General features: G+C 31.0%; 1 long non-coding RNA gene across 1 annotated transcript; it reads right to left on the minus strand.

Moving 5' to 3' along the window:
* Nucleotides 1-14139: 14139 nt before the first annotated feature.
* Nucleotides 14140-22660, minus strand: LOC126744818 (uncharacterized). Its single transcript, XR_007663315.1, has 3 exons — nt 22409-22660; nt 21979-22201; nt 14140-14260 (listed from the first exon to the last, which is right to left on the minus strand). It is a non-coding gene; the product is annotated as an uncharacterized LOC126744818 (long non-coding RNA).
* Between the last annotated feature and the right edge of the window lie 1223 nt (nt 22661-23883).

Genomic DNA, 23883 nt, shown 5'->3' on the forward strand with positions numbered 1-23883 from the left:
TATTATTTATCTAGATGCTTACTTAAGCTTATGGACAAAAAAAAACTATTTACAATGTACTTATCTTGCCTCACTTTAATTATTGTTCTAGTGTATAATTTTCTTAAAACAAAATGAGTTGTCTCGACAAAAGTTGCAAAATAGGCCATGCGTATACTAGGTAAACCAAAATTGACCCCAATAAAATATACGCTACAGGCCTTAGAATGGTTACCAGTCAGAGAGCATTTTCTACTCAATACGCTGACATTTGTCCATATTAATAAAATTGGTCATGCTCCAGAGCATCTGTTGAGTAAAGTCACATTCTCTGCCGAAATACATGATCATAACACGCGATCGAGAAGTAATTTTTATAAACCTAGAGTTTCTCAGGAATGTATTCAAAATTCATTATTTTTTAATGGTCTTAACAAAAACAATATGTTGCCAATAAAAATGACAACAATCGAAAGTATAAAGTTATTTAAAAGGGCTTATAAACATTGTCTAATCATAGGATCACAAAAACGTGTCTATCTCTTACGATAAAACCCCTAAGCAAATAAGTTATTACAAGAAAGTTAAATCACAACTTAAAATAAGAGAAGATAATGGTGAACGTAATCTTGTGATTAAATATATACAGGGGATTCCTAAAGTAATTTCTTTAAACTAGTAAAGTTACCCCCTTCCAGCTTAAATGTTTTAAAAAGTCTTGTACTTTACTAGCAAAACTCGAGAGGTTGTAATACTAAATGTGACGAAATTTTTAACTCAGTTTCCACAGGTTTTTGTGACGTTATGGGACTTACAGAAACGTGGTTAAAGTCCGATATATCTAACTCTGAATTGTTTCCCTCTAACTATGATGCCTGTCTTGCTGACCGCGACTGTGAATCTTATGGCGTTGGAAGGGGCGGGGGTGTGTTGCTAGCAACTAACTAGATTTTGCCGATTTAATTCGGCAATTCCCATTAATTGATATTGTAGGGTGTAGAATAAGTATTAATAATCTATATCGTATGAATATTATTATAATTTATATTATGCGTTCTCTACCCTACGACTACCTTCAGCAGTTTATAGAAACAATATGCATGCATGATTAAATTCTTAATCAAAAACTTATTATTATGGGTGACTTTAATGTTCCTCTATATGGTATAAATGAATTTGACACCAAGGCTGCACTGATTGACTCTTTTTTAAATATTCTGGGCCTAAAACAATTAAACATTGTAAAAAATGTTATGGGGCGCACATTGGACTTGGTAATTTCAAATATCGATTGCGAAATCTCTGAAACAAGCAGAGCCCTATTAAGAGTCAATCATTATCACCCCCCCCCCCCTTACTTACCAATATTGACAATTTAATTATGAAAAAATCGTCTCCTTTTGGGTTGTGCAAAACTGCTTCTAGGCAACTTTCGTAAGGCAAATTTTCCTCTTCTATATGAATTAATCTTGAATATCGATTGGAAGCAATTGTTTGAATGCACAGACGTTAACAAAGCCTGTGACATTTTTTATAACTTAACTAATAATGTTTTTAAAACCTCTATACTATTAGAAATAAATCGGAAACCAAAATATCCCCCTTGGTACACTTATGAGATCATTTGCCTAATTGAAAATAAAGAATTAGCTTACAAAAAATATAAAAAACACAAAACTAACTATTACTATCAAATATTTCGAAATTCTAGACTAACTCTTAAAACACTACTTGATAGTACATTTCTAAATTATTTACGTCAATTACAAAATAATATCCACGCTGACAGTTCTCAGTTTTGGACATACACACAGATGAAGAAGGGCGACTCCAGAATACTAGGTGTGGTGAAAGATGGCACTAATGAGTTCACGGATCCCAAGTCAATAGTCGAGGCTTTTGCTAATTTCTTCCAGAGCGTTTTCATTGATTCAGATGCAAGCAACTTTGTTCCTCATACTTGCTGCATAATCAAAACACAGTCTTAGTTAATTCTATTCAAGAGTCCGATATAATCGAAGCATTTACAAAACTCAAAAACAGATTAACATTTAGTACCGATTTTATTCCAAGCTTTTTAGTTAAAGACTGCATTAAACCTTTAGCGAAACTATTAGCTCACATTTTTAACTTATCCATTCAAACAGGTTCGTTTCCGTCTTGTTGGAAGATCGCGCGAGTTATTTTAGTTTTTAAAAAGGGCCGCAAGTCAGAAATTAGAAACTATAGACCGATATCAATTCTGTACAATTTTTCTAAGCTTTTTGAAATTTGTATACACAAACAATTACACGCACAAGTAAGTACACCAATATCGCCCGATCAACATGGTTTTATGGAACGAAGATCATGTATCACTAATTTATGTTGTCTTTCCGAATACATATCGTCGGCTTAAGATGCAAATGGCCTTACTCCAGTTTTAGCTAAAATTAACATTTTAGGTTGGTTAGGTTCATAAAAATTAACCGCGTCGACTTAAATACGCCTAACAACCGAAATGTGAAAAATGCCGCGACAAAATACCAGTCGAAACTCGCCTATCTCCGGCTTAATTTTCAACAATACGCAATTGGCCTAACTCCCAGTGTGTAATGGTAATAACAGGTGAAACGTTGTTGTTCTAAATTTTATGTGCATAAAACATTATCTGAGGTAAGTATCGATAATTTTTTAATGCTTTAATTACCTTTGACGTTCAAATTATCTAGAGAACATAAATATAGTATTTAAATTTTGTGCATTCTTGGGTAAACCTGATGTTAAAATATCGTTTTGAAGTAAGGCAATTTTCATCTTATACTTACTTAGTTTGGATAGGAGATAGGCCATTATTTATAGTTTTGATGATAAACACAAAAGTACCTGTTAGCGTCAAGCGATATTTTTGTTAATAATCTTGTAGTTCTATGTTATTATATGATTTATTCTATTATTGAGATAAATATACAAGCTGATTATTATATTAATAATAATATGGGCAACGCGATGCGATGCGTTGGTAAAAATAACAGAAATATTTACCAGCGATCAGTAGAGAATGACTACGTGCCTTGTTTGAAACGTTGGTTGTGCGTCTGCTGTAAAAATGATATTTTTATCTAAAAGTACCTATTAATATTTTTCCCCCTATAATACCTATAAAAAATCTAATTTAAAATTTGGCTTTACTTTAAAAAACTAACATTATGAATTTTTGCTTAGCTACATAAAAGTATACTTTCTAATCAACGCTATATATTTTAGAATCAATCCGCAATACCGTGCGATGAAAATGCTTTTATTGACTAAGCAAAACACCCAGGAAAAGCCCAACAGACAAAGCGATTCCGAAGGCGATGTATCAAGAGATTTCTTAACATTTTGTGATACTTTCGATCAAAATGAGGATTTATCTACACTCTTAACTGACAGTACTAATCTAGCAAGCTCCTCAAAATCTAATAACCACTTATTAGCTGACGACAATTTAATTACTGATGATGATTTACTCACCCTGGCTGAAGAAGAAGTTGCTAACCTGAATTTTATCTCCTCAAATTTTCCTAAAGATGAAATCAATATTGAACCAGAAGATCTTCAGAATTTCGTTCCAGAATCAATTCATGGTGAAGAAGTCCCAACCTCCATTATGGAAGAAGAAGTTATTGAAGTTTCTTCTAGTCGTTCAGATAAATCTTATGAAGAAAATGAAGTACTAGAAGAGCTACAAAATAACATTCCAATCGAAACCCCTTCACGGACACGCAGAAAGAGACGTCATGTAGATCAAAAGGAATGGAAGAAAAATAAAAATAAGATTTTGAGACAAGAAGGAAAGGAATATTTTGGAAAACAAAAGCAAGAAGAAAAATGGAATTATGATATTAAAAAAAAGCAGAAGCTATAGGACCGAGATGCAAATGCAGTAATGGTAAGTCACAAAAACCAATAATGAAGTGCAATGAGATAACAGAAGATCAAAGAACAGATATTTTTACAAGATTTTGGATTTTTTTGTAGAACGAAAAACAATTGTTTCTAAGGACGCTAGTTGAAAAGAAAAGTACTTCAAGATCTAGGGACCGAAAAAGAGAGAACGAGTCAAGAAGGGAATTTTTCCTATATATATTTTCTTCATACAACATCCAAGATAAGAGTGTGCAAAACAATGTTTTGCAATACTCTTTCAATTGCACCAAGAACTGTTGTACATTGGTTGATTGAAAAAAATAAATCACACCACACTGCAAATGATTTGGTGGATCTTACGCGTGATAATAATTATTCCCAAATAGTGAATCAAAAAGCGAAAATGGACATACAAAAAGAAAATTTGTGCAATTTCTTTAAAGTTCTTCCAAAACTAGAGTCACATTATTGTCAAAACAGCACAAAGAAATTATACCTTGAAAGATCTTGGTAAACAAAAATGGAATTATATCGGTTTTATCAGAATGACTGGTGTAGAAAAAACGATTTACAACTGATATCTATTGCAGCATTTAATAACAGTTTCGATGATTTTAATTTAGTACTTTTTTCACCTAAAAAGGATAAATGTGATATGTGTGTGTGTTACAAGACTGGTAATATCGACGAACTATCAAGAACATCAGAAGAAAAAGGAGGAGGCACGAAAGGAAAAAGAGGTTGACAAAACAAAAGAAGATGTAAAAGTTTTTTCAATGGATTTGCAATCAGTTCTACTGAGTCCAAGATCTAATGTCAGCGCTCTATATTATAAAACAAAATTAATAGTCCATAATTTTACAATTATGGACATTAAATCCTTGGATAGATATTGTTTCCTCTGGCATGAGGGTCATGCCGGAAAAACTGCCAACACATTTGATACCATTATTTACAAGTTTTTAGAGACTAATATGATACCCCAAAAAAACTGTACTAGTAAAGTCATTTTGTACAGTGATGGTTGCACTGGACAAGAAAGAAATGCAATTCTTGCCAATGCACTTTTCAACTTTGTATAAAAGCATGGGATTATAATTGAACAAAAATTTTTAGAAAAAAGGCATACGCAAATGGAGTGCGATTCAATGCACTCCACAATCGAGCGGAAACTAAAAAACCGAGTCATAAACGTCCCAGCAGACTATGTCAATATTTGTCAAACTGCTCGTATGAATCCGAAACCCTACGTGGTGGAGTACTTGGATCATACATATTTCAAAAACTTCCAAGATGCTCAATACATTAGTTCCATCCGTCCTGGTAGATCGTCAGGTGATCCTACTGTAACAAACATTAGAGCACAGTATAATGAACACGGAATTCTCTTTAAAATCAGGCATACAGAAGAATGGACGCCTTTGCCTTATAGAATGACGAAAAAAGATAAAAAAATCTGGAATTTAGAAGAGTTGCCGTTAATGTATCCGACTCCAATACCAATTAAATCTGAAAAATTTCAACACTTAATGGACCTTAAATCTTCAATTCCTAAGGACTTTCATTTTTTTATGTTAACTTACCACATTTGTCAAATGCCTCTTTCTTCTTGTCTTTTGCTTGCGTCTTTAAAGTTTTTTTATAATTAAGTTGCAATGAATCAGATTATTGCCTATCTCCTGTTGTGAACCCATGCTCATGGAACGCATATTACCTAACTCCCAATATTTCAAGAATAAAGCCCATTTTTGACAAGAGCAATAATTTTCTATGTTCAAGCATTAAGCAAAATAAAATAATTTGGAAACTTATCTTGTTTTATTATATTTTCTCATTCTGACAAGTTTTTTGCATCTCCTGAATAATTTAAAATTTTGGAGTTAGGCCATTTGCATCTTAAGCCGACGATATGTCAAGCCCTAAACAGCAGCAGTCAACTGGATGTTCTGGACATGGATTTTCAGAGGGCATTCGATCAAGTAGATATCACTATTTTATTGATTAAACTTTATTATCTGGGTTGCTCTGAAAATGTATTAAAATTATTTTCTTTGTATCTTCTAGACCGAATGCAGTTTGTCGAAATCGACGGTTTTCGCTCTAATCAATACATCGTAAGATCTGGTGTCCCACAGGGTGCAAACTTGGGACCGCTTCTTTTTTTGTTGTTTATCAATGACCTTGCACTGACTATTTTATGTCTTAAACTGCATTTTGCAGACGATTTAAAAATTTATAGAAAAATAGAAACTATATCTTATTACCAACTGCTTCAATCTGAACTAAATAATATATATGACTGGTGTTGGAATAACAGACTTTATCTTAATGTGTTTTCAGGTAACTCTTTGTAGAAACAAACATTTTATTTAGCATAATTATGAAATACAAAATTTTCCTTTGACTAGGTGTCTTAAAATCAAAGATTTGGGTGTTACTTTTGACCAAAATTTCAACTTTAAAAATCATATCCATAATGCAGTTATAGCAGCATTTAGATGTCTGGGTTTTATAATTTGAAATTGTCGCAATTTTGATGAAGTTGGGGTGGTGCAGTTCTTATATTGCTCATTTGTTCGCTCCAAGCTTGAGTTCGCTTCAATTATATGGCATCCAGTATATCAGGTGGAGATTGATAAAATTGAGTCAATTCAGCGTAGATTTTTAAAATATTTAATGTACAAGACCGATGGTGTTTATCCAGCAAGAGGAACATGTCAAGATATATTGCTTGCACGATTTAACATGAAAGCCTTAGCCGACCGCCGTGTGATAGCGGCCGTGGTCTTTTATATAAGTTAGTTAATTATAAAATCGACTGTAGCTCATTGTTAAATCAAATTTACTTTGTTGTTCCCAGATTAAACTTTAGAAACTCTCGAACATTTCAATGTAATAGAGCAATAAATAACGTTTTTAGAGGGTCGCCGATTTATTATATGTGTAACTTATTTAATACTCTTTGTAACCACAACTTGGACCTCTTTGCTGCTTCAATGTCTTTCTTAGTAGGATTTTTTAATCAATAATCTTAAATCTTGAATTTCTCTTAGAGATTTTGTAAGTAGGTGATGCTTTGAGTAAATGTACGTTTTCTAAAATTTTTATTAGCCTATAAGCCTCTTCCATAACATAAAAAAATGTTCATGTTTTGTCTGATTTGTGTCTTGTTTTTTGTTTGTATAATATACATATGTTTGTGGTAATTATATAGTGTTTTCTAGTTATTCAATTCTGTTTTAAAAATGTAATATGGTAATTATTAAGTAACCTTGTTGTATAACTTGTATTAGTTTTTGACTAAATAAACGATATAATATAACGATACAAACAATTTTACCTATTTTTCACCTTTATTTGTACAGACATTGTCCTCTGCTTGAATAGCTGAATTTTATTTGATAGCTCCTATCATGGTTGTTTCTAATAACAATGTCTTATTTATTTGCTATTATTGTTATGTCCGTGTGTATTTACTAGTTGTATAGGATGGTAACGGTATCGATACTTATCACATTCGATGTGTGATGCTTATACCATTTGTGACAAGTGTCAATTTTTTTCTCGTATAATTTTATTTTTTAAAGCCTGGTCTTGTATGGCTATAATAAAAGTTTTAGTTTCTCCTTTAAGTATTTCATCTTGTAAACATCCAAAAATCCGCTTCTACTTAATTAAAGCCGTAAACGTTTGTGCATTTCCTAATTTGCCGTGTTATTTTTTAGTTCTTTAAAATCTTGAAGGCAATAATATGGTACAAAAATCTAGCCATTCCATGGAGGCAGTTTTTTTTTCTAACCATATGTTTAAGTCAATTTGATTTTTCCCAGGTTTCTTGAAATAATTAAGAAAATATTCATAAAACTATTTCTTCTTCATGTTTTCTTTTAGAGTCCCCTTTACGAGTAAAAAATATATTTTGAAAATATAAGAAAACTGCTATAAATGGAAAATTAATTATATAAATGCATAATTTAAATGAATTCATGTTCAGTCAAGTTCAAGTTTTTCTTTTTAAATTATTAAGGAGATTTCTCATCTTTGATATTAAATGAGAATATTCTGCTGGGGATATGATGTGGTAAATCGATGCATAACTTTAATAGATGCGGTTAAAATTATTTTGTTGCAATTATTTTGCTAATTTGGTTGCAATTTTAAGACTCTTCGTTATACCCATTGGAACTTAGATAACCAGTTTGTTCATTTTGTTTTTGTATTGGGGCTATTTAGCCATTAAATTTAGAAAATCAAATTCAGAGTTTCTCAAAAAATTTCAGTACGTACATATTTTTGTTTTTAAGCTTTTCTTATGAACTATTTACGACTAAAAACCAAGACTGCGTAAATTTTAAAAATGTTTATTGCCAAAATAACTTTCGCGCCCAGCGATCTATTTATAGATCACAACATCAAACAGGTGTTCAAAATGTGTCTGGTGAATTTTAAGCCGCGGCTACCACCAATATCGTTACTTTGATTGTAAATCGGTCCTATTTAGTGTCTTACCTCATTGTACGATCGAAAGTGTTTATTTTATTGGACCTTCGTTGGAGACATTTTTTTTATCAAGTGCATCGACTATTATATTTTGAGATAGCTTTAAAAATTGTTAAGGTAAGTTAAATTATGTATTATATTTCTATTAGACGGGGTTCAATAAATGTAGCTATATTATAAATGGTTATTGTTGCATGTTTCTATTTTTTTTTTACTTTTTATAACACTGATTTTTATGGTGATCTATAAATAGATCGCTGGGATAAACAGAGATTTTTTAAAATTTAATTTTTTTTTTATTTCAGATATAAAAATAAGCAAACCTAATATATTTAAAAATCTAGAAGATGCAGTGCAGTACCTGTACTCAGAGCAAATAGATGCGGACGTACTAGCGTTGCCACCCAATGTTGATGAGCTAACCGATGAGGAAGTATTTAACAATGAGGAAACTGGAATCCCTATCTTAGAAGATATTGCTGGTTATGTAGAAATACAGACAAATAAAGATGACCAAAGCGAGGAAGAAGATAACTTACCATTGGCACGTCTACTCCCTGAGAAAAAAAAAAGCAAAAATTGAAAAACCACAAAAACTTGAAACTAAATGGATTAAAACTGACCCTAAATATAATCTTCAAACAGCCGAACAGGATTTTTTTACAAGCTGAGAATGATATGAAAGCTACATTGAAAGACTCCTCTGCGGTAAACACATTTGAACACTTTTTCGATGATGAAATTTACAGCATGATAAGGGAACAAACTACTAACTATGTAGTTACCCAAAAGAATCGACATGGATTTACAATATCAAAAGATGATATAAGGATTTTTATTGATTTTTTGATATTTAGCGGCTATGATACTTTACTCTCTGAAAGAGATTACTGGTCCGATGAAGACGATTTGGGCCAATCAATCGTGCAAAATGCTATGAGTAGAAATGCCTACTTGGAAATAAAATCATGTATTCATTTTGTCGACAATACTAAAGCTAAAGGCAACAAAAATGATAGATATTTTAAAATACGACCATTATTTGAAAAAGTTAATAATAATTTTAAAAAATTTGGAATTTTTCAAGGAAATCTGTCAATTGATGAAATGATTGTTAGGTATTATGATCGGCACTCGTTAAAACAATTCATTAGAGCCAAGCCAATCCCTTTTGGCTATAAACTATGGGCAAAGTGTTGCGAAGACGGATATTGCTTTTCTTTTTCACTTTATGCTGCAAACGAAGAAAATCAACAAAAAAAACCTTTGAGTACCAGTGTAGTTGTAGAAATGCTATCAATTGTGGAAAATCCAAAAAGCTACTCCGTCTACTTCGATAATTTTTTTAGGAGTCATAGGCTATTTCACAAGTTAAAAGAATTTAAATTTAGAGCTACTGGCACGATAAGGGAAAATCGGACTGCCCAGTGCCCATTACAATCAACCAAGTAACTGAAAAAAATGCCTCGTGGATCATATGATTTTAGATTCGACATCAAAAATTAAATATTAATTGTTAAATGGAATGACAATAAGTGTGTTTTAATGGCCACTAATTTTGATCACGTAGAGCCAGTAGCCTCAGTTCCACGCTGGAATAGGAAGGAAAAAGCTCGCATGCCAGTTTCCCAACCTAGACTGATATAAAATCCAGTGCAACGATATATTAGAATGGTCACCCGTCAAAACACCAGCATTCCATCTGCCAAACAATGTCATCCACCTTCTATTTACATTGTTTGAGAAGTAAAATGCTGGTGTTTTGACGGGTGACCATTCTAATATATCGTTGCACTGGACTTTACAACTACAATAAATACATGGGAGGAGTGGATCACCATGACTGGCTTTTGGAGACGCATAGCATTGCCATCCGAAGCAAAAAGTGGTACTGGTGTTTATTCACAAGGATAATAGATATGGCAGTAATAAATTCGTTGCAGCTTTACCGAAGAATCAATGGGAAGAAATCAATAAATTTAAAAGATTTTAGGCGCGAGATTGCAGTAAGCTTGGTCATGGACGAAGTATTATGAAAGGTAGACCCCTGAGCTTACCATCAACCTCCAAATCACGCGTACCTGATGAAGTTAGACTTGATGAAAAGGGGTATTTTTGGGAAAAAAGCACCAATCAAAGAAGATGCCAATACACTTCTTGTAAAAGTCGCCCACTTACTTACTGCAAAAAATGTAACATTACGCTTTGCACCACTTATTTTGTAAAATATCACCGCAAAAATTAGATATTGTACAATTTTAGAGTAATAAAAAAAATATTTTTTATATAAAAAAAAATCAATTATTTGCCCAGCGATCTTTTTATAGATCATCTTTTTTTGAAAAAACTAAAAAACAAAAAAATTCTTTTTTTTAAGCTAAAAATTATCCAAAATAACATGGCAAGACTATTTTTTTAACGATTTTCAAAAAAAAAATATTTGAGCGTTAATGGGCTAAGTTCAAGGGTGACCATTGAGATCTTCGAAAAGATATAAGTAAAAAAAAAAAACGTCTCCGAGTATATGTGAAAAAAACGAAATACTAAAACATTTTCTGATGTAACGTTAAGTAGAAGATCAAAATAAGGGACACTTAAGTTCTGTTTTTTTTTAAACGAATAAATTATTTATGACTACCAACACACAAATTCATTTTGTAAAATTAGTTGTCACCTAACTATTTTCCTTTATTGTGGTTATCAGATAAAAAAATTATTAATGGTACGAGCTTCCTTTGCAGATTACAGATTAACTGTATTTTTTTTTTAATTAATTAGTTTAAACTATATTGAGTTTAGTAAGCGAAAACATTATACGCAACATATTACGGATTAAGGTAAATTACTAAACAACAAAATTAAATAGTTTTCTAGTTTATGGTCATAAACTTAAGGCTACAATGCGTTGTGGTTACTTTAAAAGCGACCATCATGCTTCTGTTCATTTTAAAAACAATTGTAAAATATTCATGTGTTTATTAACAGAGACAACATATTTAATGACATTAAAATATAATAAACGTATTATATATTTTAAACTTAAACATATAACCAAAGATTTGATAGACATATAGCCTTAAGGGTTGCAAATATTTAAAAAATAATACATCGTAATTTTAAGCAAATTGACAACTAATATATATTTTTTTTAAACAACTGAAAAGAGACATGTTTAGTATATCTATAACAGACACATGCCAAAATTTTAAATTGAACCGATTTGTATAAATCACTTGTTCTTACGAGAATTACTGTTGTGACACTTGCAGTGGCATATATAGTATAATTATATTTACATAGAAGTACAATAACACATATTATAGCGGGTTAGAAAGGACGGGAAGTCTTTTCTCCATAAATAGAATTTTGGTATTATAATAGTGCTTGCAATGACATAACATATATTCTAGTTTGGAGCCGAAAGATAAAGCTTATGAAGATAAGGTTAGTGTAAGCTTACGAAGGTTTTTTTTTAAGTTAATGAACTACTTGGGACATCCAAATAATCAATTAAAGAAGCAGCAAAATCAAGCTTATTTCGACTATTTATTCATATTTTGTGCCTAGTTGGTACGGACTGGATGTATACTTAAAACCTGGCTCTGTCAACGTCTGCAACTTTAACTAAAGTATTTTGCCCCATTTACGTAGGCCTTCTTTGCATAGACGATTTTTTTGTCTGTTTTTTTATACTAGATTGTGCTATTTCCTATTGATTTTTAATACACTTTGATCTACTACATTAAATACATTAAACTTGTTATTCTATTATAATAGTACAGTCCATATAAACATTTAGGTTGCAATTTTCGCAGAGTAGTACTATTTTTATCAGCGTTTAAATGCAAATCTTTTTCTGTTGTCATATGTTTGCTTCTCCAAAACAAAAACCTCAAGATCAATGCTTTGTTTGCAGCCAAACAAGGCATAATTTAACATTTTTCTAATGCCTGCCTGTAGAGAACATTTTTTTTTGCTTTGAAAAAATCTTAGTCGCTCTGAGCATTGTTTTTTAATGTTGTGCAAAATCTAGGCTACTTGCACTAGTTTTCACATCCAATGGTTTTATTCCATGCAAGGGTTTTAAACCACGCCACATTTCTTTCAACTTCTTAACGTTTTAGTTGACGAATTATCTTCCATCATCACTCTATAGAATAAATAGTGCCTCAAAAATACAAAAGGTATCAACTATGAAGCAACAGTCAAAGAGTGTTTTAGTTTTTAGTGGTTTAGGAATTGTAAAATTACTGAGGTGATCCAAATAATTTAACAAAAAATTAGAATTTTCTATCAGGTTTTGTTTGCGTGTTTATTATATCTACTGGACATCTGTAAGTCATATTTATATAAATTCATTCATTCATATACAGATTCTTAAAAAAATAAATCAAAAGTTCATTAGAAATAAACTATGAAATTCTTGGTTAAAATTCCCTTACATCAAAAACACTTTGTTAGTGGATAAATGAACACTGTAAACTACTTTTACAAAAATCAAACTAGAAGATACGGACATTCCAGTTAGAAATCTGGTTTAAGATCTGATCAAAAATCGTAAAGTTATAATACTTCAACCAATTTTGTAGGTGTCCCGGTTGATGGTTTAAAACAGTTTACCTTCAAACTACTGAAATACTATAAACAGTTACCTTTAGTTCTCTTAAGTCCAGTTGCTATATAAGCAGTCTTAACGATATCAAATAAATATTTAGTCTTACAGTAGTAGTGAAAATTACTACTATATGATAAATTGAATTTTCTTAATCGCCAATCGTTATAATGTCAAACCTTTTTAATGCTTTATATTGCTTTGATGACAAAGGTAATTTATTTTCTCTTAAACGCTTCGCTTTCCGAACTTCTATAAAATTTTATTATTACGCTTGGTTTAAAATAATTATTTCCGTCGTGTCTAGTTTCGACAATAGACAAAAAGTTTTTGTTAAAAATGGTTTTTCTATAGTCCTCGTCCTCCTATAATTTTGGATATAATACCGATCCTTAATATGGTAAAAATGAACTGTTTTGATTAAAATAAAACCAATAAATAAATTATACACGATACATCGCAATAAAGAAATAAGTTTAAACAGAAAAAAGCCGGTATTCGGTTAATTTGAGTCAATTAATTTGCAATATGCTCGCCTCTAAAATGATCGCAATCCGACGACATACGATAAAGTTGTCGACAATAAGATGAAAAACAATTTAATTTCATTATTTGATCATTTAGCTTAGTCCATAATGCGTTGTGTGCATTTTTTTCGTTCGTTGACCGTTTTCAACATTTCTGCGTAATATAAATATTTGTCCTAATATTCACTATACCATAATCAAACATATATCACATATATAAATATGGCAAGAACACTGAAACTCAAGGTAACGTTTTAGAGAGAAGTCTCAGAAGATTGGTAGAAAAATACATAGATAATTATTGGTGTCAATTATAGTAAGTGTAAACGACTTATACAAATCGAAAAGAGTTTATAACAAATTATTAAAATATAATAATCGTTTTAACAGATTTTGAACTATCTTACCACTATAAAAAGAAAATAAAAAGTTTAAACATTTAGCTATACAATAGATATTGCAAAACATTTTTAAATACATCATGAGGATTAAAATTAAAGCCGAAGTATTCCTAAATTATATTTAATATATTAATTTTACAATTAGACATCTTTTAATAATTGTTGCAAATTTTTTTTTCCAAGTTACGTAGTAGTTAGGAGAGGACGTTAGGCCTTCGATGTTTTGATAGTTGCATCCGTCATTTCGTTTTCCAGGTCATGCTCATGTAATTCCAAGATGGGTTTCAACCACGAGTTGGTGTCATTATGTTCAGCCTTTATCTCCAAGTTTTTATGAATGAACTTATTCCCTACCAGAAATTATAAGTAATGGTTAGGAATGAATAAAATAAAATACACATTTATGAGTGGGTTAGTGTAGTATGGTGGGTGATAAGTCAGACAGCTTTCTTAATTTTTTGTTACATTATATGGACAAATAACTTAGTCATAAAAAAAATAGATATTCTAAAAAAATTAACCAGGACCCTGAGCACAATCAAGAAAATCTTCTGTTTATGAGGTAACAACTGTTTTCGTCCTTAAAGTTTACGGAGATGCAATAAAAGCACAAGCAAGAAATTGTAGGAGGCAATTCGTTTGGAACACATCTTACATGCTTCAGTTGCCCATTCCATATTCAGAGCAAGTGAGAAATTGTTGTATTTACATGAAAAAATGTTCAATCACCTTTTTCTTTGAATAAGAAAACTTAACTTTTATATTAGATTTAAAAAGCATTTAAAGAGATTGTGAGTTACTAAGGCATATTATATATTAGATTTGAGAAAAATTTATTTTAACTCTATTTTGCTTTCTGATATCTGCTAGTCCTAAATATTACTGATTAAGATTTATTGAGGCTTTGTCAATAACTCTATTTGGGACAATAAAGTTACTTTTTAAATTTGAATTTGAATGTGGACTCGCTTGCCATTGACTCCCTTCAGCCACATCCGGTATTTCCGGCAGTTAGCCCCATTTGGGATTATGAGAGGTACTCGATTCTCGATTTAAGCAGTCTATGTTATCTCTGCTTGCTTAAGGGATAATATGCCATTTGCCCCAGACATTTTCCAAAGCAAATTCCAGACAGATTCCACAGCAAACAACTCCAGAGGTAACAACGCTTGCATAGTTTCTCATGCCACCTTTAAACGCAATATTACGATTTTAGATGAAGTTGGTCCAGTACGTGGTGTCGCACCGAAAAGCTTTACTTTTGGAACTAAAACAGAAGAAAGCGACCAGAAATATTAAAAAAGACGCTAAGGCAGTTAAAGAAAAAATACCAGGAAAGCGCATCAAGACAGGCAAAGTAGCAATACCAGCTAACCGCGTGAAACTGACTTTCGTCAAATGAAGCAGGGCAAAGGAATCTCCATTATCGGATGATAATGTTGACTTTTGCGTGATTTGTACAGTTTTTGGTTCACAAATTAACCGTTTTAAACTAAATCAGTTGCAACAAATGTGGTCGGTCCTTCCATTTTCCTTTTGGTGGTTTTCAATTATATTTTTTTATTTCCAGTAGATTTGTTTAGGGTGCCCACAACCGAATCCGAAAAGCAGAATAACTAAAAATGGCCACTTTACAAGATAAGGAGAAAATTTCACTTGACGAAATCTATAAAGTTATTTAATTAGACGCTAGCCAAGGTATCTAGCTTTCCGATAATATCCACGTATCCGAGTATTGTGCACTTGCTCAAAAGTTACTCAAAAAATCGATGTTGGTACCCACTAGTACAGTCAATCTGTTATCTAAAAAGTGTTAATTTCAGTAAAAATAGGCGAAGTTTTGATACTTTGCTTAAAGTTAGTGTTCCTTATAAAAAGCCCAAAAACAATAAGTTTACCTTCCGTCCGTCCTTTTTTTAAGAAACTCAAATTTTTTTTGTTATTGATTTTTCGCAAAAACCGTAGGTTTTAGGCAAAAGTGTTCGGAACAAAAAATGTTTGTAACTAAATTGCTTACAATTTTAATTCTCGGTTCTTTTCTGTAAAATTAAATGCGCAAAAGATAAAAGGCGCTAGAATCACCTAAAATTACGTTTTCCAGAATTTCGTCCTGATATAATTTTCCACTGTTTTAAAGATTTTCGTGTAGAACTCAAAAAAAACTTTATTTTCTACGAATTGCATCATATTAATATGAATGGCATGTAATTGAATATAATTAAAGTAATTGAATGGAACTGTTCTATTTCACTTAACGTTCCCGGATCATATAATTTAATATGTAAAAAATTGTCATTCCTTCCTCCTTGAATGAAAATGAAAAAAAATTCTAAGACAAAAAACTTATAATTTTAAACTAAGAATATAATGATCTACAATTACTAATGAGAGTAACGACCAAGGTGTCGAAAAATGACAGTAGCTGAAAGTGCACTAATCTCTGTAGCGGAAAAAAAGAAACCTGTAAAAAACCACCGATTTAAAAAAGAAAAACAGTCATGACACGACCTTTTTTCACTAAATTATTTTTTTATCAAAAAAATCATCCAACGCCGTTTATTTTGCCGTCAGATAAGAAAGTATTTGGAACTCACATTTTGTTTACGACGTCACATTAGTGTACACATTTACATTCATTATAATCATGTTATAAATATATAAGAATAATGAGTGATTTTTTGTTTGATTTCACTACTTTTTGACAAAGGTATCGGACTTTGCTTTAAGAAACTATTGCATAATAATAATAATTTGATGATTATTTTTATACTTTTTTCAATAATGCACTGCTCTAAGAATTAAAAAGCCAGATTTCATAACGTACTAAGCATCATTTACTAAAGTACATGAACCAGAACTCAGAACGTTATGGAATCAGGCACCTCAATTAAAGGATTTTGAAATATGTAAACAAGAACTAATCGGTATTAATTATTCCTTCCTAAATCCATCCTTCTGAACCTTTAAATTCCTTTAAAATAATAATCAGTTACAGGTAAGTACGTGATATAATACATTGTTACCAGAAAGTAAAGGTAACTAATCTGCACTTTGTTAATTATGGACAATAATTATATGTCAACTATATTTCCACAAAATCATTATGCGACTATAAAAATTTAAAATGAACTTTTAGTGCCTTTGGAGCCCTCTATCGTGTAAAATTATTAATGTACAGCGACAAACGTAGAAAGTTACTATAGACAATTTTATTCTTAACTTTTTTTGCCTTAGAAATTTTTCTTAAAATTGAATAGTTTTCGTAAAAAATAGAATCAAAAAAACTTTAAGTAAATCAAAAATCATCTAAAGAGGGGAGAATAATACAATTTTTTGGTAAATATTGTGCGATTTATATTGATATAATGCGATTTTTGAAAAATAAACGCGCTGTATCTCGATAACGTGATATTGCAAAAAAAATACATACATCATTTTTGTATATATATACAATACATCATCATTTGAGTTTTGCAGGTTAAAAATGTTTGAAACAGCGAAAAAAATTTATTTCAGGACGACATTTCGGAAAAATTAATCTAAGGTGACTTTAGCGCCCTCTTTCTTTTGCGCATTTGATTTTAGAGAAAAGATCCTAATATAAAAATTCTAGCCAATTTAATCATAAACATTATTCAACTCTTAATAAGAATTTAAAAGTAGAAAACCAACGCGAGTAATATGAAAGTGAGTAATAGTAAAATAAAATATTAACTAAGTAATAGCAATATAACGACGGTTCAAAAGTGAAACCTCGTATCTACAATTTTCTAAGAATTGTGAAACCACGTATCTACATTTTTGCCGAAATATAGTTACGAAACTAAAACGTTAGAAAATCTGTTTACGCATCTTTTAAATTACACCTCGTATCTTCTTTAAAATATTTTGCACCTCAAATTAAGTTTTTGTGACAACACGCATGTACATTGTACATCGGTACAAATCACCTGGTGATACCTCGTATCTTACTTAGTTTTGAGTGGTTTGTAACGGCCGCTAGAACGGTTTTGGTGGCTGTGTGAATTTTAAAGTACGTTTAGTGGTTTTTATTGCTGAAATTATAATAAATTTTATGCTACTTACCTTATTATGCATAAGTAAATCAAAATGTTATTTTAAAATATCGATTTTATCGTTTTTTATGCTAGTTTCTTGGCATTTTTGGAGACAGGTAGATACGAGAAATCACATTTACCAATCTTATAAAATGATCGTACATACGTGTTGTCACAAAACAGAATTAAATTGTTAAGGCTGAGTTATAGTGCAAAAAAGAATTATTTTGACAGATTATAATATTATACAGATTATACAAATTATCCCTAATTATCCTATTTGGTCATTGAAAATGCTTGCCGTTGAAAATAAATAAATAAATAACATTAAAAAATAACCTCAATTAAGGATTACGGCTTCCTCAAGGTTCGACTATAAATACGGGCAATAGTAAGCATAAAATGGTATTCATATTCCAGTGTGGAAATTTAAATTTTATGTATTCATATTCCAGTAATGTGTACGTATTTCAGTAATGCGAAGGGTGCAATTTTTATACATTATTCTTTAGGGCTTTCGTGGAAATGTGTTACCGATTCCTTTTATGAAAATTAAGCCAAACAAACAAAAAAAATTGACAACACAAAGATTTTTTTTACGTCTAGAGTAATTTTGCGTTAAATAATCGTATTTAACGTAATTTAAATGACTTCTAAAAGCGAAAATAAAATACTTGCTCCCATTCAGATAGTCCTAGATAAAGTATAGTATAATATTTGACTCGCGTATAATGTCCTATTATTAAACTTGCCTTCGGCTCGTGGAATATAGCCTATATTATACGATCGTTAAATAATAATAATGTACTATTTCTTACAGATCAAGAAAATGGAACACAAAAAATATTCATCTCGTATTGAGAAAATATTTGCCAACCTTTTAAAAACTGTTATACCAGAAGACAATGCAGCACAGAATAGTTCTGACGATTACCCCAATGAACCAGTGAGAAGTCTAGATTCACCTATTGATTTGGAAAATTGTATATTTTATGATGAATTAGGAAAAGAAATAACCGTTTCTACTACCCAAACAAACGAAGAAAATGAGAAAGAAAATCATGTCGCCATCATTGAAAATGTTTCGCTTGGAGACATTTCTTTAGGCCTTTTGCAAGATTCTTGTCTCTTGCATGGTTCTTTCTTGGATAAACATCTAGGAAATGAGTGTGATGACCTCAGTAGTTGTTTATTAAACCTTGGAGAAGAATCGCATAGGGAAGCTGATTCACAAAAGCAGAATGTGGAAGTTGATGAAACGAATGAGTACAAAGAAATCCACCAAGGAAATAACGACCTCCTCCCAACCAACGATATGGCCTCCAAGGACAAAAGTGAGTCATCCGATTCCGAAGAGAGAGGAACAAAAAGACCTATAGAAGATCTTGAAACTGATACCGAGGACTCTGAAGTTGATAACGTGCCTAGAGCTAAAAGAAAAAAATATGTAAAAAAATTGACAGATTTTAAAAATAAGAAGTTAAGGGAGCAAGGAAAAGCTTATAAAGGTTGGAGCAGTCCTAAAGGGGCACCTGTCAAAAGGGGTACTGCAAGAGATAAAAGGAAAATGGGTCCTCGATGTACTTCAAATGTATGTTTAAAATCCAAATTAAGGAACTGTCAGGAAATTTCTGAAGAAGACCGAAAACAGCTTTTTATCAAATTTTGGTCCCAAATGAGTTGGGATCAAAGAAAAATCTATGTCTGTTCACTTGTTACGAAATCTGAGATTGCGCGTTTAACAAAGGGTCCGGGTGATGTTTCAAGAAGAAGCTCAACATTAAAATACACCCTTTATATTAACGGTAGAGTATTGAAAGTATGTAAGAAATTTTTTCTTTCGGCATTAGGGCTTCGAGAATGGAGTGTGTTAACGTGGGTCCAAACGTGTGAGTCTGGTATTCATCCTTCAAAAGAGGCAGCAAACTTCACTGGGCGGAAAAGTAAGGAACCTAGAAGTGACATTCCATTGCAAAAGAAATTCTTGTAGAGTTTCTGGATTCTTTAGCAAAGCTTCCATCGCATTATTGCAGAAAATCTACCAATAAATTATATTTGGAGCCAATATATGGACATTCCATATCTGCTATTTATCGAGAGTACCAGAACTATAGCCTGGAAAAAAATCCCAATGCAAAGCCCTTATGTAGACATACTTTTGACTGCATTGTAAAAGAAAAAAAATATTGATTTTCAACCTCCCAAAAAAGAAAAATGTGATACCTGCTGTTTCTATGAAGCCAAAAACTCAGATGATTAAACCTACCATGTAAGACCATGTTGAAAGGAAAACATTAGCAAGGGAAGAAAAACAAAAAGACAAGCTTTTAGGAGCAGAAGGTAGAGCTATTATTTTAGCCCAGGATGTGCAGGCTGTAAAAGTGTGCCCATCACTCAATGCATCGGCTTTATATTACAAAACAAAATTACTTTGTCATAATTTTACAATATTTAATATTAATAGCCACCATTCTATTTGCTATTGGTTTACTGAAATCGAAGCCTACCTTACGCCTAGTACTTTTGCTACTTGCATTGTTGATTACATTTTGCAAATTAAAGACTTAAATAAATCCGTTATAATATGGAATGATGGGTGCATTTATCAAAACCGAAATTCTGTATTGTCAAATGCGCTGTTAAGCTTAAGCGTGCTTAAGAACATTACCATTTACCAAAAATACCTTGAACATGTATATACACAAATGGAAGTGGACTCGGTCCATGCTACTATCGAGAGAAATCTTAAGAATAAGTCGATATACTTACCTAGTGATTATTTAAAAATTACAACGGATGATAGAAAAAAGAACCCTTATTTAGTTAAAAATATTAATTTTGACTTTATAAAAGACTACTCTGTGTCACCTAAATACGACTCTATAAGACCAGGTCGGAGAGTAAATGACCCTTTGGTAATGATATTAAAGTTATCAGATATACCCCCGATGGCATTATTCAAATTAAGTTAGGTTTTAAAGAAGAATTTCAAAATCTTCCAGAACGACGAGTAGAAAAGACTGTACCTGATTTATTATCATTTGTGCAATTGCGAAAAGCACCTATAAAGATAAAAAAACAAAAATGAAAACATTTGCAACTTAAAATTTTATTTTACGGTTCGAGCGGTTTGGCTTAAAGAATTGATCTCATAAAATAAGCTTAAGTTCCAAAATTAACCTATCCGTTTTTTGCTATTTAAAAACTGTTTGAACATTCATTTTCCTAATTTGAAGTTTTCGTTTTCTTTACCTACTTACTCTTGTAAATAATAAAAATTTTGAAAAACACTAAATGGGGATTTACTTTTCTTAGTATAAATTTTAAAAAAAGTTCTTTCCGCCCTGCACCATCCATGTGTGATAATACGTATCTTTCACATTTCAGAAGATTTTTTTATGTGAAACCACGTAAGTGCTCTAAATCTTAAAAATATTAAATTTTAAAATATTTTGTACCAAAATACTATAAGAAAACCTTTGTTTTGTTAAAAAAAAAAGCAGAAGGGTCAAGTTAATTAAAATTTTAAGTTTAATGAAGTTTTTTTGCTCTCCTGTATGATGTAGTTTTTGAAGATACGTGGTTTCACGAATTATTTTAGAAAACGGTAGATACATGGTTTCATTTCTCAATCGTCGATAAGTAAAAGTAAATAATATGAAAATACTGATCACAATTTGATAATAAATTATTATCATTAGTTAAAATGTGTTTGACCCGAGATATAGAGAAAATTTTAAAATTTCTAAGATCATAACACGCCACATTATTTATTGCATATTATATTCCTAAAAGCCGATATTTAATTAGATGACTCTATTGGGTATAACATAAAGGGTTTATATATCATATTATAATTTTACAATAATGAGTAGAATATAATAATTTTTATAGTTGTAGGGTTTTAAAACTTATATGTTTTCCCTTTGGATTAACGTAACGTGTTTGCAAACATAATTCTGTATATCCTCTCTATACTATTAGGCTATTACCCAAATCCACTAACTCACCAAGTTTAGCATTAGCTGTTTAATAAATTTATTAACAGACTTGTGCTTAATTATGTGAGTAAATTGCGCGAGCATTGGCTAGTTATACATTAACTTAATAGACCATAGTTTGGCGCCTCTGGGTGTGAATAATATTAGCTTGTGGTATTTATACAGCGGTAGCTTAATCCGTATTCAGTTTCTGCAATTATAATGGGGTTTCCTCTATATTGCCATTCTTGAGCTGGAGAATTAAATAAAAAGTAAAATGACTTAGTTCTAAATTATTTTTAATAAATGTCCATACTTATTTGATTTTTTCGTTAAATAAAAACATTTCTTAAAAATTATTTATTTTCTTTTGTTTTTAGAATGATCTACTAAAGTAGAGTAGGTCATTTTATTCAATACAATTAACATAATTTGTGATAAGAATAAATGAGATACTCACACGTGACCATGTGAAATGTTGGACTTTAACCCAGGTCAACACGATTGCTAGGCAAGTTAAATTTGTAAAAATTTCAAAGTCTATTTTTCTTGAAATCGATCGCAGCAATTCGTCGTGAAACTCCTTATTTATAAAATAGTTATTTATGTAACAAATCTATAAAACGATCCTTTTGAAATAAAAAAACGCAGATTTTACACAGGTTTCACATACAAATTTTTCTTTACTACCGCACAAAACATAAAAAAAAATAAAAATACTAAATTACTTTACGCATTAGTGCATGAAAAACGTCAAAAATATTTTTGACAAATTATAAAATAAATGTCGAATAAACGTTAAATTACTTTGTACGTACTAGTCTAAAAAGACAGTTTTTTTAGTCTAGTGCGTAAAAACTAAACATTCAACTTTCACATTAGTGAGTAAAAACTAAAACTATAAAGCCTGTGTAAAGTGAGTACCTTACCCATGGTAGTACAAAAAAATATTTCGTTATATTCTTCAGGCGACGAATTTTATTAATACTGTAATGGAAAAAATACCATAAGTATTCTTTATCGATTAATTTTGTAAATATTTACTTGTCATTACCCTTACTTTTCGATATGAGCAAAGATAACCCTGAAGCCAAAATAAATACCCAAATTATTATTCTAAGTTGTTGAGACCATACACTCTATTATCCTAAAATATCTTTGTCCGGGGTTGCCTGATATTGTTTATTATATGAGATTTATACTGAAATCGGGAAGCTAACACATTTATGCCATTAAATTCCCATAACAGATCGATTTTCGTAATTAAAATTACACGACCGGACGTTCCCAAAGTTATCCGTAAACTCTCAAGTTGATTCGGTGCGTCCGACAGAATCCAGAATTAGGAAGGCCGGACTATTTTGTGAACTGTTACAACTGATATGTCCGGTTATCAGAGCCACGCGGCGACCTTATGGCCAAAACTGCCTTTACGACAGATACAAATGACTCTAGGAGGACCCGGCCATGTTTTAATTTATAACCAGCTATAATTATTTAAATTTAAATGAATCGTTGGTGGAATGAAATATATGGTAATCTTAAGTAATGTTTTAAGTTTAATTATAAAAAAAATAAATAATTAATATTTAAATAGATCATTAAATAACAATAATAATAAGAGAATAGTCATGATTTTAAATACCAAACACATAAGTACTATCCGCCTACCCTATCCTACATTTGAGATTTTAAAAGGGTTAGAATTAAGCGCATTTTAAAAAAGAGTAAAATTACTTTAAAAAGAAATGAATACACATCAAAAAAATGTTTCAAACTTTCATGAAAGATGATGCACAAAAATTAATATATACCACTTTTCATAAACAAAACGCGCTTTGAGAAAATAACATTAGCTCGAGATAAAATCTGATACAACACGAAAGTAATTGCAGCAACTTATTGTAATAATTTTCGATTTAAAAAAAAATAAAT

The sequence above is a fragment of the Anthonomus grandis genome, chromosome 14, assembly GCF_022605725.1.
Source record: "Anthonomus grandis grandis chromosome 14, icAntGran1.3, whole genome shotgun sequence".
NCBI classification, from domain to species: domain Eukaryota; kingdom Metazoa; phylum Arthropoda; class Insecta; order Coleoptera; family Curculionidae; genus Anthonomus; species Anthonomus grandis.